This window comes from Arvicola amphibius, chromosome X, assembly GCF_903992535.2.
Source record: "Arvicola amphibius chromosome X, mArvAmp1.2, whole genome shotgun sequence".
Classification (NCBI taxonomy): domain Eukaryota; kingdom Metazoa; phylum Chordata; class Mammalia; order Rodentia; family Cricetidae; genus Arvicola; species Arvicola amphibius.
In genome coordinates, this window is record NC_052065.1 from 30,255,152 (window position 1) to 30,266,495 (window position 11,344).

Genomic DNA, 11,344 nt, shown 5'->3' on the forward strand with positions numbered 1-11,344 from the left:
TTTCAAATACCATGAGTTCATTAGAACAGCAAAACACTGGCTGATAATTTATCAAAAATTGCACAAGGTTGTACCTTGTAGATGAAGAAAAGCAAATTTAATCTTCTGTTTAATTAAAGAGCAAAAGGTTGTAATGATCATATGAATTATATATTTTCATGGGGAAAGAGTCAATAGAAATCGAGGGCTTAATACTTTTGCAATTTTAACTTTTGGAATTTTTATGAAACAGTAAGGAGTTGTCATTTCTATGAGGCCTGAATGCCAGAAAATTCTGTGCTCTGAGATGGCTTTAGTTTCTTGACACACTGAAGATTATCACAAATCTTTGTATCCTCACATAATTCTTAATAAGGTTTAATTAAATTTAATTATTTTGGTCTTTCTTTTTGATGTAAAGAAGACTGAACTGAGGGCCTTGCCCATGCCACACAAGTACCCTACCACTGAGTTACAGCCTGGGCCCAGCTTTCTGATAGTAGACGAACATTTTCAAAACAGACACAATGATTTGCAGCCATGTGCAAACATAACAAAGTGATCTTATATCCACAGCTCCATCCTATTCTCTACATCTTAGGGGCCTGGAATTGGGAGGTTAAAAAAAGTTCTTTTTCTTAAAATAGTAATTCTATTTGCTCAAACAGAAATAATACATTATTTAGGAGTTAAAATTTTAAGAATCTATTTTTTTTTCTTATCAGAGGCTTAAAAAATCACTAAATATCCTGAAGGTATCTACAGTCCAGCATTTGGCTAGCATTGTAAGGCTCTAGGTCTCATGCCCACCCCTGAGAAACAAATTCATTTATTTAATTATGGGTTGAGTACAATCTGATGGGAGACAGAAAATTTAATGGTACTGTCAATATTTGTCACTACCAAGAAAAGCAGTCTCATTGAATTTAATAGACATTTTATCAAGATTTAATGTCCAAGGATCTCTCTTTGTAATTTTCCTGCTATCTCTTATGGATATACCATCTGGTTATTTAATGTAGCCACAATTTTTTTCCAATGAAGAAGATAGGGGAAGATTGATAGATGTTGACAGGCTGATAGCTGTGGAGCTGTATATATGACTCATGACAAATTGCTTTGTTCAGTTCATAAATGCGTGCAGAGATATATGAAAATAAACCAATTCTTTCTGACAAAGCAAATGTGTTTGTTATTTTGCGATCTTTATCTGACTTCTAGAACTCCATGCACTTCCTTCTGCTGTGTGGCAGTCTCATGGTTTTTTAAAGAGCCTTCGTGAGACTGGACCAACTAATCTTTGCTATGTAACAAATGACTCCAAAATGAAGCTGGTAAAGACAACTGTGCATTAGATGATGATTCTGTGGCTCAGAGGCTTGGGGAGAAATCAGCAAGGGATGCTCCTCTGCTAGTCTTGGGTAGAATGGCTCGTGTATCTATGACAAGGATCAGCAAACTTGCTCTGTTGAGGGCCAGCTAAGGAACAGTCTAGGACTTGTGGGCTAGTCTCTGTCACAACTACTCAGCTTTGCCTAACAGTCATAGATGGTAGTAATGAATGCCCTTGTTTGTCTCTCAATAAAATTTAATTTACAAAAATAGGGAGCTGTCCAGAGAGCTACATCAATGTCTGAATTATAGTTCAAAGCAAACTTTCCTACACATGCACACACGGGCATTTGCGAGTACTCACGCACACACACACACACACACACACACACACACACACACAAATTAACGATGAAGATTTTAGATATTTACATCATTTAATTTAACTTATTATAATTACAGAGATTGGCCTAGGACCTCAAACATACTGATAGCATACTCTCTCACTGTATCATACTCCCAACCACTGGCTATTTAACTTTGCTAGGTCATTAATTCTGCCACACAGACCAAATGGGTATTTCACAGATAGTATCTTTATCAAAGTGATAATTGAAATTAGATTGATATATTCTCTTTTATTTCTGAGAAATCAAAAATTTTAAAACATTTTATATTTATTATCAATAAATCTCAGTGAGTCCTGGATCGGGAAAACATGTTGATTAGAGTGCTATTGAGATAATTGAGAAAATTAGGTTGCTTTGAGCATGAAGTGTAGAGTTTTAGCTTGATTGTGTAAGGATAGGGACTCATTCAAATAAAAGGACATTTTAATGCCATCTACTTTCAAATGATTCAGTAATGAATATGTATGTACACATAGTTATATCAAGGCAAAGTTAATGGAGAAAATTAAAAATTGGGCAATGTATATGAGCAGCACTTGGGCATTCTTTGTAGTTTTCTTGAAATTCTTTAGTACTTAGAAATTATTTTAAATTTTTAAGCTGTTAAAATATAGTTGATATTACATTCCAATGTCTTTTTAAAAAAACTTATATATCTTTAACTCTAATTCTGTCTCTGAGATGATCTTTCTAGACAATTTTTTTCTGCTAAAATGAAATTTCAAAAATGGTACCATGACTCTTTCTTTTTTCATCATCCCCTAGGATGAGAACATGGTCAGACAGATGGGTTCCCATTCCCAAGTCTTTGCCTTGTAACCTGGTAATAATACACGCACACAAGTATACACCACTACAAACACCACACGTTATTTTCTAAGTATGACATCTGGAGTGAGGAACCCTTGCTAATTCCCACATGCACAAAGCCATCTATAGAAATGGACATGGACTTGAGTTTCATTCCTTTAAGAAAAAAAAAAAACAATTGTGACACAGCCTGTCACTCATGGTACTGACAGAATAGGTGGGCAGGAAAACATTTTTTACTGCCCATTGTTTCTTCTGTCAAGACTGTGTGACTGATGGAGCATCAGGATGTCACATTACAGAAAAACGAAGAATAAGACCCGTGCAAAATAAATCCTGGTGCAGAAAAGTTGCTATAATGTGATGTGTTTCAGAGTCAGATAAAAAAAAAAAGAATAGTGTTCTTTATCATCAGTTCTTTCTCAAGTGAGCATATCAGGTTTTCCTGCAGACAACTGTCTCAGATGGTGTTAGTTCTACCACACTCTCTGACGACACAGTTGAACATTTTAAACCAGGATCCCCACCTGATCCAGACACAATGCAAATCTGAATGGTAAGGATATACATCCTTGCGTGCTTATCTACGATGCAGATTGCATGATCCCTCCCTAGAGGAGTCATTTAGCAGTACTGAAACCTAGTGAGGGCAGTCAAAGTGCCAGAAATTTATCCGTGTTCAGATGCTGCTAGATTCATCTGGGAAACTGTTCTCTGGGCCTGTCACAAACAGTAGAAAGATATCTGCCACCTTGTAGTCTCATCTGCCTCCTTGGTTCTAAGCACCAGCCATCTCAGACCCTGCCTTAGAGTAGACCGCTTGCACCATCTAAAGGCAGCATACCAAACGACTTGCAAGCATACATCTCACAGTAGCAGGATTCTTTGGAGAAACCGTGCTCTGAAAACTGGTCCTTACTAGAAATGCAGCAGGAGGCTGACATGCCATGCTCTGTGCCTGTTCTGCTGCTGACAGAAGTGAATGGTATCTGTAATGTTTTCCTGGAGTGCTTGTCTTTTTTAAAAAGGTCAAACAATGGGCTTTGTATATCCAAAAGCTGCACTGGCCTGATTTCTTGTGCAGGTGCCTTATTATTTTTTCAGCTTGAGAAATTCACTCTACCAGTTGGTCTAGTCATAAACTGACCTTTAATAGTGGGGCAGGCACCCAAAAGCCATCACTCCAGGACTGAGAACTTCAGGCCCCGCTTTGAACAGCTTTACTGCGTGCTAGGTTTGTGACCTGAACTTCTCGGAACTTCTTATCTGGAGTACAAGGTCATTTACTGGAATGTCACTAAGGACTAAGATCTCCTCCAATTCTGCCATCAGTGTGGTCTGGGAAGGTGATGGAAATGACCTCCTACCTCTTACCTCTATTTCATGTCATTGCAGAGAATGGTATGAAACACTCCAGGTCAGTCCCTAATTGTGAAATTCCTAAGCCTGGCCAACTTTCATCCAAATCCTTTGGTGTCAAAGCCAAGGAAAAATTGACTTAAATTTTCCTTGGGAAATTTAGAGAGACCCCAGTGGTTCTCTGTGGTCCCTGAAGTTCCTAGAATTTGGAGTGCTCCCAAGGACCATTTAGAAATAAAGTTCATCTTATGAAAGACTTCAATGGTAGGAGATTTTAGAACAAATTGATCTTGACCCAACCCCTCCTCTCAATGTAGTCATCTGTTGGAATGTACTCTGTCTGAGGGTCAAATCAGGGAACACACCGAACAAAAATACAGAAACAGAGCTATGGGGTAAAAGCTACTGTCTACCCTTTACTGCTACTTAGACTCTGGACAAAACCCTTTACTGGTACTTAGAGTCTGGACACATGATGCCATTTCTCTAGGCTTTGGGTTTCTTGTCTGTATATGTGACTGGTAGCAGAATTATTGAAAGGATTAAATCTAATGCCATGTCTACTATATGTAGTTCCATACTTGATGCAGAGTAAAAATGCTGTGGGCCAGATTATAGGCTTCTTACCATAAAGCCAGTCTCCTGCTTGAGGCTAAAAGCTCTTGTTTATGAGCACAGGCCATCCAGACAGATTCTAAGTCTCAGGCATAGCCAACACGATGGCCAGCTTGCACTGACACGGAGACCAGGATCTGACTGACATTTGTCTTTCCAAAAGTCGTCCCTACTCACTGCTTCCTGTCGTGGGCCCTACAGAATCCTGACTTCATTTTCAGCACCTAGGGGCTTTTCCTGTCAGAGTATTTGTAGTTTTCTTTGATGCCCTACTACTAAGCAACACAATTATGGATGAGCACTCAACCGAAAAGCTTGTATCTCTTTTTGTTTCTTCCTCACACACCCTGGCATGCTTCCAGACATTCAATAGACAAAAACAAAGCTATGACTGACCCACCTACTGCTGCGTTACTCCTAGTCCACACCCCCATCCTTCCCTTGCTTGGGCCTTTTAAAAGGAAAAGGGAAAGAAGACTAAGGCAGGAAGAACAAAAAGAGAAATGCAACACTTTTTCCATTAAAAAAAAATACCCAAAGGACTGAGGGTGAACAAGACCCTAGTTCCCATTCTCAGCACTAAAAGAAAAAACATTCTTTCTCAGAATGAATGATACATTCACTGCCAGAATTCTACCCTATGTAACACAATAAAGTTACTGTGTTCTGACATTGGTTTAAACCAACTACATAGTTTCGGTGGTTGAACCTCAAGCCTTGTGGATAGCAGGCAAGTAGTTCAACACTAAGTTACATCCCAGGTCACTTTTTCCTTTTTATTTTCAGACGCAATGTTACTAAGTTACCCAGGCAGGTCTTGTACTTTATTGTCCTGTCTCAGTCTCCAAAAAAGCTAGGATTTCAGGCCTGTGCCACTGGGAACCCCTTTAAAGTATTATTTTAATTAGATTACTAGATTATAATAATTTAAAAAAATCTTCTTTTGGGGTATAAATTAATTAAGACAGTGCCCAATTATTGCACTGGGGATGCAAGCAAAGTTCATAGAGCTGGTGAACAGCTGAAGAGCAGTTGCTGTTGCCTAGCAACTGCCACTTGCGGTCCCCCTGCCTCAGGAAGAGGGAATAACAGGCTGGCATAATGATGTTTCAGGATAGGAACCTGATTTTTAATTGCATATACAACACATCTTTTATGCAGCGCTTTATTTATTTATCTTGGGGTGTTTTCTTATGGCAATGCTGGGGGGATCTTAGGCCCTCACTCATGCCAACTGTTTGCTTTCCCACTGAGCTATAGCCACCTGACCCCATGCATAACACTTGGAATAAAAAAATTGGAGAAACTCAACAAGCAAAAATATAAGAGTTTTTAGTGGTGAAAATAAAACAGGAACAGAGTCTCTTTATTTAAAGTTCTGTTAACTTGAGAGCAAATATTAGTAGAGGCATGTGTGTGTGCATATGTGTGTGCTTGTGTGTATGCATATGTGTGTACTGTGCATGTGTATGTGCATGTGTGTATGAGTATGTGTAGATTGTGTGTGCATGTGTGTGAATTCATATGTATGTGTGTGTACAAGAAGACATCGTCGAAATCTGGTCTACTGTAATATTGATAAGAAGTCTAAGTGATTCATTTGGAATTACAATTGTTTAGTGGCACTGCCAGATATAGTAGGGTTCTGACTTTCTGGAGACTTCTAAGCATGGACAATAATCTCGAAAATTTAAAGGAATTATTTTCTTGGCAAAGGGCTATTGCAAATTATGTCTCATCCATAATTTGCTGGCACATGATTTTTGCTGCTGATATTTATATTGTCTCCCTTCACTTGTCCTTTTTTCCCATTGACTTCAGTGTACCCATGAAATCTCACAAATGTGGATAGTGACAGCTGCTATGCACTGACAGTAAAATACAAATCAAACTTCTGAGAGTTGGTGTAAAAATATACAATGGCTCATTACCATGGTTCATGTTGATTACATATTGAAATAATAATGTTGAAGATGTACTGAATAAACTATGTGTTAAAATTCATATTAATTTTCTGCTTGGTTTTGGTTGTGGTTTAATTTGGGGTATGGTTTTTGTTTGTTTTAGTTTTTGAGGCAGATCCTTTCCAAGTAGCTCAAGATGGTCTGGAGCTCACTCTGTACCCTAAGCTTCTCTCAAGGTCAGCCTCCTCTGTGCTGAAATTACAAAACTGCGCCATCACACCGTCCCATGTCTTCACGCTATAAAGAATATTTTTTAGAATTTCATACACTCTACTTTAATAATATTTACCATTCCCCCAACTTCTCTCACAACCACCCTCTCTACCCTACCCCATACCCCACCCAAATTTGAGTTTTATTTCTCCTCCTCTTCTTTTTTGTCCCATTGATTCCAGTTTTTGTATCCCAACTTGTACTGGAAGTGGGGCTTTCCCTAGCATGAATTCTACCATTCTACCTACCAGGGGTCATGTCATTCAAGAAATCTCTCTCTCTCTCTCTCTCTCTCTCTCTCTCTCTCTCTCTCTCTCTCTCTCTCTCTCTCTCTCTCTCTCCAGTTACCAAAAGCCAATAGCTCCCCAGCTCCCCAGCTAGTAATAAAATTTCATGCCCACTTTCTCCCCTCTAGGCTGAGAGTTTGTCTGGCTTTGTGCATTTCTTGTACATACTGTCCCAATCACTGTAAGTTCTTTTGTGCAACTGTCTGGTTGTGTCTGAAAAATAGTTTCATTGATATTATCAACCACCCTGGCCTTTACACTCATCCATCCCTCCTTTTTTACAAAGATCCCCGAGCCTTGAAGGGAGGATTGTTATATGTATGCCCCATTTAGGGATACCAGCTCCACAGTCTCTTATTCTCTGCATGTTGACGTGCTGAGGGTCTCTGTGACAATTTTCATCTCCTGCAAGGAGAAGCTTCTCTGATGAGGGCTGAGAAATGTACTGTTCCCTGAAAATAGCAATACATCATTAGAAGTCACTTTATTGTTGTGTTCATTTAATGAAATTGTAGTATTGGTTTTCCCTTAGGGCCTATGACATAATTAACCACAAGTTCTTGGGCCTTTTAATAGTGTCAGGTATGACTTCATCTCATGTAGTATCCTTAAATTCAGCCAGAAAGTGGTTGTTTATTCCCATAACATTCCTGCCATTATTGTATCAGATGCAGCCCTGTTTCTCACTCTGCACAAAACTCAACTCCAAATGAGTCAAGCACCTCAACACAAGACCTGATACCCTGAATGTGGCAGAAAAGAAAGTAGGGAATGCACTTGAACCTTATAAGCACAGGAAAGAACTTTCTGAATGGGACCCTGGTAGTATAGGTGTTAAGACCTTGTTTTTGTTTATAAAAATAAGAGAACTGTGAAAATATAAAATTGTATATTGTAGCTCATGATACATATCTAATAAGCAGGAGTGACTTATATTAAAATATAATTTGTCTATTTTAATTTCTTATTCTACAGTTTCTGCAAACAAAAGACTTGCTGTAAAAGTTTGGGCTCTGGACAAATGGCTAGTAGAGCAGACTAGGGTTTTAGAGAAATGCACATTAAAGGAAGATATATATGACCAAGAGATACCATTGTATGACATTCTATAATTGGGTTGTCTTTTAGAAAATAATTAAGTGATTCCAATCAATAGCTATACAATTTTAAAAAACTGACTAGAAATTAATAGAAAGATTAAATGTATAAATGTGTGTTATTTACTCTAATCCTCCTTACTTTGAAATGGAACACGTTCTCTCTTACTTTCTATAGTCTGAAAACTAAAATTGAGGCTAGGAGTATAATTCAGGGATAGAACATCTTCCTAGAACTTGAGAAGCCCTGCACTTCATCCCCAGCACTTTGGGAAGAAAACAAAAGAAAATAAATTTTTCTTTTATGAGGTTCTTCCATTACAGCATTTGCAGAGCAAACTTCTGAATAGGCTCCCTAACATCCATCTATAAGAGAACTCATTAAAGAGTGAGGGCAACATTGGAGAATAGTTGGATAATGGAAAGATGTGAAGGTCATGAACTTATTTAATAAGAAGAATGTTTCCCAGAAGAAGTACTGAGAAATTTGCATATTTCATTGTTTGAATTGTGGTTCAGCATGTAGGTAGGTGGGCACATAAAATGATACAGGCATTTTCTGTCATTGCATCAATGTAACTTAAAGGCAGAGTACACACGAGATAAAAATAATCTATGAAAGAACAGTGAGGTCTAATTTCTCCTAGCAGTTCAGTAGAGGAAAAGAAGTTTAAGAAATAATACAATAAAATGATATATAATAATTTTTTTTCTGGAAAAAATTCACTAAATATAGCATTCAGCTTGACAAAATCTATAATTGAGAAACAATAGCTTATTAAAATGTTATTATATAAGTAGGAATCATTCCTAATGGCTACTCAGGAGTGCTCACTGGTTTTAGGTCTTACAATGACATATTAGCATCTTTAATCCTCAAAATAATGCCAGAAAACTTATTAATTTTTTCATCTCTGTCTTAAAGATGTGCAAGCCTAAACAGAGAACTCTCACCAGAGGAATCTAAAATGGCTGAAAGATACTTAAGGAAATGTTCAGCATCCTAGTCATCAGAGAAATGCAAATCAGAGCAACTCTGAGATTCCATTTTACACCTGTAAGAATGGCCAAGATCAAAAACACCGATCACAACTTATGCTGGAGAGGCTGTGGGGAAAGGGGAACACTTGTGCATTGCTGGTGGGAATGAAAGCTAGCACAGCCCCTTTGGATGTCAATGTGGCGATTACTCAGAAAATTAGGAAACAACCTTCCTCAAGACCTAGAAATACCACTTTGGGTATATACCCAAAGGATGCTCAATTGTGCCATAAGGACATGTGCTCAACTGTGTTCATAGCAGCATTGTTTGTCATAGCCAGAACCTGAAAACAACCTAAATGCTCCTCAACCGAAGAATGTATAAGGAAAATGTGGTACATTTACACAATGGAGTACTACACAGCAGAAAAAAAATGACATCTTGAATTTTGCAGGAAAATGAATGGAGCTAAAAAAACATCATTTTGAGTGAGGTAACCCAGACACAGAAAGACAATTATCACATGTATTCACTCATATGTGGCTTTTAAACATAAAGCAAAGAAAACCAGCCCACAAATCACAATCCCAGAGAACTTAGACAACAATGAGGACTCTAATCTACATGGGAAGTAGAAAAAGACAAAATCTCCTGAGTAAATTGGGAGCATTGGGACTTGGGGGAGGATTAAAGGGGAAGGGAGAAGCAGAGAGGGGAGCAGAGAAAATTGTAGAGCTCAATAAAAATCAATTTTTAAAAAAGATGTGGAAACCAACACACACAAAGGATTAGGAATTGCTCTAAGCCATGTAGTCAATAGCAGACCAGATGCAAGCTGGATCTAGAGTTTCCACTCTTAATATTCAATGAGGACCATCTTGAACTGAGAGGTGAGTGGACAAAGAACCAGAGAAATTTATACTCTATTGTTTCCAAAACCAGTAAGCACTCACTTAATTGTCCATTTGAATGCCCATCTTGCTTCTTGCCAGAAGAATCAAGAACATAGTGATGTGAGCAGGTGATAGAAGCTCAAAAGATAGAGGATGTAGAACCTTATAGAAATGATGAGTGTTGGGCTATATGCCTTCCGGTTTTGCTCAAACTAAAGTCTTTACTGTTATTGTGCTTGTTATAGTTTATTCCAACAATGGCTGTCTAAAGAGTCATGAAATATAGTTGTTGAATCTAATAAGGGAAAAAGAAGGATATGCCCCCACAAAAAGGGGGAAATTGCAAATAACACGATTAAGGGGGAAATATATAAAGTACATAAAAGATTGAAGAGAACCCATCTCTAAAAGATTAATTATTTGAAACTACAAACAGTGTTTAGAAGTGAGCTCTTGTATGAAGATGGAACTTCTCACTTTAAAATTATTTTGAGAATATATATTCATGCACACTTTGAGATAGTGGTGGGCACATTATTTTTGGTTATCATTTTGAAGAGAATGTAGATTTCTGGGATTCAGTTCAGCTCCCTAACACACATATCTGGTGGCTCATAACCCCTGTAACTACAGCTCCAGGGGTTTTCTGATGTCTTCTGGCCCCTGTGGGCAACTGAACCCACATTTACATGCATGCATTTTATTTAATTTTTTTTAAAATAAATAACAAGACTGTGACTTTCTCACCACAACATCTTTAGTATTTAAAATTCTTACTGTCATAGGTACTGGCACAGACTTTTAAACCTTGAATTTAAAAGATACTGTGGGACCTTCATCCCTTATTCTCAAAGGGATAAGAAGAAATTTCCTAGCAGAATGTTTTCCTAGGAAGATAGTGGCCTTCCCCTCTCCCACCAGAGAGATTCTGAGCACAAGGTCATTTAGCTCAGCCCAACCAGCCACCTGGTACAGGCTGATAAAGATGGCCTAACTCAACAACAGTGGCCTTGCTCTAAGAACAAGGAGAAAGTTGACTTAACAGAATGGGAGGGAGCAAAAGTCCTTGTACCCATGCCAAAGCATCTTCAAAGATTCTTTTTGTAGTTATGCCTTTAAAAGCTTACCGCACAGAGGAGATACAATTCCTCTTTACCTTGTTGTAATGGAGATGGAGATGAGTTCCAAAGATATTTGTATTATGTTGATTAAACCTTGCTTATTACACTCTGGGCCTCTCTGGTGGTCTCTCTCTGGGGTTCGTAATCTGGGCACAACAATACCAGAAGACTGATTTTTTTTGAGACAAAGTCTTTCTATGTTGTCCAGGCTAGCTTTGAACTTGTTATGTGGTTCATATTTGCCTCCAGCTCAAAATCCTCCTACCCCAACCTTTAAACCCT